Source organism: Triticum dicoccoides, chromosome 1B, assembly GCF_002162155.2.
Source record: "Triticum dicoccoides isolate Atlit2015 ecotype Zavitan chromosome 1B, WEW_v2.0, whole genome shotgun sequence".
Lineage (NCBI taxonomy): Eukaryota > Viridiplantae > Streptophyta > Magnoliopsida > Poales > Poaceae > Triticum > Triticum dicoccoides.
Window position 1 is genome coordinate 351915137 of NC_041381.1, and position 5450 is coordinate 351920586.

Here is a 5450-nt window from a genome sequence, read left to right on the forward strand (position 1 = left end):
ATGTTCCAAGAGCTGAAATTGGGATTTCAGGCTCGTGCCCACGTCAAGAGGTATGAGACCTCCGACGAGTTTTCTAGCCTACAAATTAAGGGAGAAGATCTCAGTCGTTGAGCTTGTACTCAGATTATCTGGGTACAACAATCACTTGAATTGAGTGGGAGTTAATCTTCCAGATGAGATAGTGATGTTTCTCCAAAGACATTTCCACCAAGCTACTAGAGCTTCGTGATGAACTATAACAGGGATAGATATGATGATCCTTGAGCTATTCGCAATGTTTGACACCGCGAATGTAGAAATCAAGAAGGAGCATCAATTGTTGATGGTTAGTGAAACCACTAGTTTCAAGAAGGGTAAGGGCAAGAAGGGGTACTTCATGAAACGAAAAATCAGTTGCTGCTCCAGTTAAGAAACCCAGGGTTGAACCCAAACCAGAGAGATAAGTGCTTCTGTAATGAGGGAACGGTCACTGAAGCAGAACAACTCTAGATACTTGGTAGATGAGAAGGCCGGCAGGGTTGACAGAAGTATATTGGATATACATTATATTAAATGTGTACTTTACTTGTACTCCTAGTAGCACCAGGGTATTAGATACCGGTTCGGTTGCTAAGTGTTGGTAACTCGAAATAAAAGCTGCGGAATAAACGGATACTAGCTAAAGGTGAGATGACGATAGGTGTTGGAAGTGTTTCCAAGCTTGATGAGATCAAGCATCGCATACTCCCTCTACCATCGAGATTGGTGATAAACCTAAATAATTGTTATTTGGTGTTTGCATTGAGCATAGACATGATTGGATTATGTCTATCACAATACGGTTATTCATATAAGGAGAATAATGGTTAGTCTGTTTATTTGAATAATACCTTCAATGGTCTTGCACCTAAAATGAATGGTTTATTGAATCTCGATCGTAGTGATACACATGTTCATGCCAAAAGATATAAGATAGTAATGATAGTACCACCTGCTTGTGGCACTTCCATGTAAGTCATATTGGTATAAAACGCATGAAGAAGCTCCATGTTGATGGATATTTGGACTCACTCGTTTTTTGAAAAGTTTAAGACATGCGAACCATGTCTATTGGTATGTACGCATGGAGAAACTCCATGCAGATGGATCATTTGGACTCACTTGATTTTGAATCACTTGAGACATGCAAATCATACCACATGGGTGAGATGACTGAAAAGCCTCGTTTTTAGTAAGATGGAACAAGATAGCAACTTGTTGGAAGTAACACATTTTGATGTGTGCAGTCCAATGAGTGCTGAGGCATGTAGTGAATATCATTAGGTTCTTACTTCACAGATGATTTGAGTAGATGTTGAGTATATTTACTTGTTGAAACACAAGTTTGAATTATTGAATGGTTCAAGTAATTTTAGAGTGAAGTTGAAGATCATCGTGACAAGAGGATAAAATGTCTATGATATGATCATAGAGATGAGTATCCGAGTTACGAGCTTTGGCACGCAATTAAGACATTGTGGAAATTGTTTCACCATTAATACCGTCTGGAACACCATAGTGTGATGGTGTGTCCGAACATCATAGTTGCACCCTATTGGATATGGTGCGTACCATGATGTATCTTATCGAATTACCACTATCGTTCATTGGTTAGGCATTAGGGACAACCACACTCACTTTAATAGGGCACCACGTAATTCCGTTGAGACGACACCGTTTGAACTATGGTTTGGAGAAACCTAAGCTGTCATTTCTTGAAAGTTTGGGGCTGCGACGCTTATATGAAAAGGTTTCATCCTGATGAGCTCGAACCCAAAGCGGATAAATACATCTTCATACGACGCCCAAAACAGTTGGGTATACCTCCTATTTCAGATCCGGAAGCAAAAGTGATTGTTTCTAGAAACGGGTCCTTTCTCGAGTAAAGGTTTCTCTTGAAATAATTGAGTGGGAGGATGGTTGTCAGGACCCCGACTCGATGTCACATTGATCTAGCCTGTAGCACCTCATATCACTTTGCGGCCTCACGCACGGTATCCCCACGGGTGTCGCCTTACCTTTGCCCGGGACCGTTTGCGCCTTTTGGCTCACGTATATGATAGTGTCGCTAGCATCCATATGATAAGGAGCCCGGGCTGACATGACTAGTCGTAAACCCAAAGTGGCACAGACTTACAGGGACAGGCATCCATGACCCAGCATCGAACGTGTCGGTCATCAGCGAGTGAATCCAGGCTGTAGCACTGGGCTAGCAGGACTCCGGTGAACCGGGCTGTAGCGGGCTAACAGGACTCCGGTATTCATCGCGTGACATTTCCCCGAAGGGACAGACACAGGAACGAAGAAGGACACATGCCGGCCAGCCTAAGTGTTCCGGAGCAGTAGCAAGCTACCATGGCTCAGTGGAAACACTAGGAGACATTTCCCGGTAAGAGAGGCTACTAAAGATAAACAACTAGATGGTCAGATCCCACACATACCAAGCATTTCAATAACATACACACAATATGCTCGATATGTGCAAATACAACATGGCATCACAACATGACTCTACAAATCAAGTATTTATTCATTAGGCTCCAAGGAGCAAGATATTACAAACATAGGTCTCATGACCCAACATTCAGAGTATACAAGTCAAAGCACAAGCGGAAACTATCATGTCTGAGTACAGACCACTATAAATGAAAAAGGCTGAGAAGCCTGACTATCTGCCAGATACTGCCGAGGGCACAAGATCGTAGCTGAGGTAACAAGCTAAACGTCGAAGTCCACGCGAAACTACTAGCGAGACCGAAGTCTCTCTGCAAAAACATAAATAGGCAAACGTGAGTACAAATGTACCCAGCAAGACTTACATCAGAACTATCTACATATGCATCATTATCAACAAAGGGGATGGTGGGGTTTAACTGCAGCAAGCCAGCTTTGACTCGGTGGCTATCCTGAACTACGACTGCGAGTAACTCTTTTGAGGTGGCGCACACGAGTCCACATATTCACCATATCAATACACCACTATGGATCCGCTCCCATCTCCCTACGAGACGCCATCCATAGCACTCACGCTTATCTTGCGTATTTTAGAGTATCCACTTTCACTTGTCTATGAACTGATATAAGCAACCCAGAGGTCCTTTTCCGTGGACACGGCTATTCGAATAGATTAGGTTAACCCTGCAGGGGTGTACTTCTTCACACACGCTCTCACCACTTACCGCCGTTTACACGACATGTACTCAGCAACCTTCAAGCGGAAGCCCAACGTGGGTGTCGGCCACGGCCTGCCTAAACACTCAAGTCTCTAGTCCAGGTTTATCGCCTATTCGGGTTCCATCCATGAGGAGATCCGGCCGGAGTTTCGCTCACAGCCCCAAACGATGTGTACAGGGTTCCATGACACCAAACGGGTGCCCGGTTTACCCGGCCACGTGCCTACCGCATCACAGCCCACCCCTACGGTCAGCGCTGTCCACGGCCTCCAGCATACTACAAACACCAGAAACTACTTGCAACTCCTGGACAGAGGACAAGGGTGATTAAGAAGCCGAGAGGGTCCATTGGTTTCGGGCCCAATGCGTGGTAGTAGCTGAATCATGGATCACAAACACAGAACTCAGTTCCTGAGGACGGCTGCAATGAGACAACCCACCATGTACTCCTACATGGCCTCTCACCGCTACCTTTACCAAATCGTGTTCACACACTTAGCTCACACACAGTAGGACATGTTCACACACCTCTGATTCATCCCCGATGAATCAGACCTGACTCAACTCTAAGCAGTAGCAGGCATGACAAACAAACATGAATGAGTAGGCACAACAGTGCTCAAACAACTCCTACTCATGCTAGTGGGTTTCATCTATTTACTGTGGAATGACAGGTCATGCAAAGGATAAAGGGGTTCAGCTACCGCAGCAAGTAACAGATGAATCGATGTTGTCCTAATGCAGTAAAAGAGAGCAGGAGCGAGAGAGTGGGATTTTATCAGAATGAACAAGGGGGTTTTGCTTGCCTGGCACTTCTGAAGATAACATTGAGTCTTCATCAGTGTCAACGATCACATCATCGGTACACGTCTATCGAGAGGGGACAATTACCGGCAAATACAGAAAAACACGATCAGTGCAATGCACAATATGATGCATGATCATGACATGGCAAAATGAATGTGTTTTGGGCTAATGCAACTAAAACCAGATTAAATGAAGTTGGTTTGAATCCAAGATTCAAATTCAAACTCCATATGTGATTATTCAAATGCCATGTAATTGATTTGTGCTAAACAGCAGCTATAAGTTGTTCTAACATGCATGAAAATGGTACAGATGGATTCCTTGAATTTTTCTGATAATTTTTCATATATAATTTATTTAATTTGGAGTTACGGTTAATTTTCTATGATTTTTAGAAGTTTTAGGCATTTTCTGGAATTAATAAATCATTTAAGAATTATTTAAATTCCAGAAACATTTACTACGTCAGCAGTGCGTCACCGTGGCGTCAGCAGGTCAACAGACGCTGCTGCTGGTCAAACCTGACGTGTGGGGGCCACACGTCAGTGACACAGGGCTGTTTCACTCACTGACAGGTGGGACCGGTCAACGTTGACTTGACTAAGTCAAAATCTGACACATGGGGTCCACAGATTAGCACTAATCTAAACAGAAAAATTAAACTAACCTAATTAGGCTCGGGGCCCACATGGCAGTGGCTCATAGGGTGATTAGCCCCTAACTAAGTGGCCACATCGGCCCGCCGGAGTTTGGCCGGCGGTGACCACAGAGCACGGCGGGGCACGCCGGACTTGCGCTAGGGGCATCGGATTCGCGCGCTGAGGGCACCGGGGCGTAGCCCGGGCTCTCCCGCATCTGATGGGGTAGGTGGGAGGCTGCGGGGACGCCGGGGCTCGTCGGAACGGAGCTCGCGGCGGTGCCGGAGTTCGGTGAGTGCGGGGTTGGCGCTGTGGTGCACGGGAGGGCGAGTTAGGATATGCGTTAGGCTCCTGGTGGCTTCCTGAGTGCGGTGACACGCTCCGAGACGAGCTCAAGCGGCTGTAGTGACGGCGGTGACGAGGTCAGCGGCGGCCGGAGTTCGGCCGCGGCGGAGCTATGGCCTAGAGCTTGCAAACGCGAGGGGAGAGAGAGGGGTTCTGCACGGAGGCTCACCGCGGAGCTGTAGGGAGGGTTAGTGGGCTCGGGGGCGGCCGGAGTGCAGCGAATCGACGGCGACGATCTCCGGTGGCCGAGGAGGGGAACGGCGACGTGGGCGGCGATGCAGGGTTTCCGGAGGGCCGTGGATCGGTGGGGAGGAAGAGAGGGTCGAGGCGGAGCTCGCAAGCACAGCGAGGGGTCGAGGGGGAGACGGTGGCCGCGGCGTTACGGTTGCGCGGCTGCGGCTGCGCTCGGCGAGTGAGAGAGAGAGGAAGCAGAGGAGAGATACAAGGGAGAGGGAGAGAGCGAGGGGGT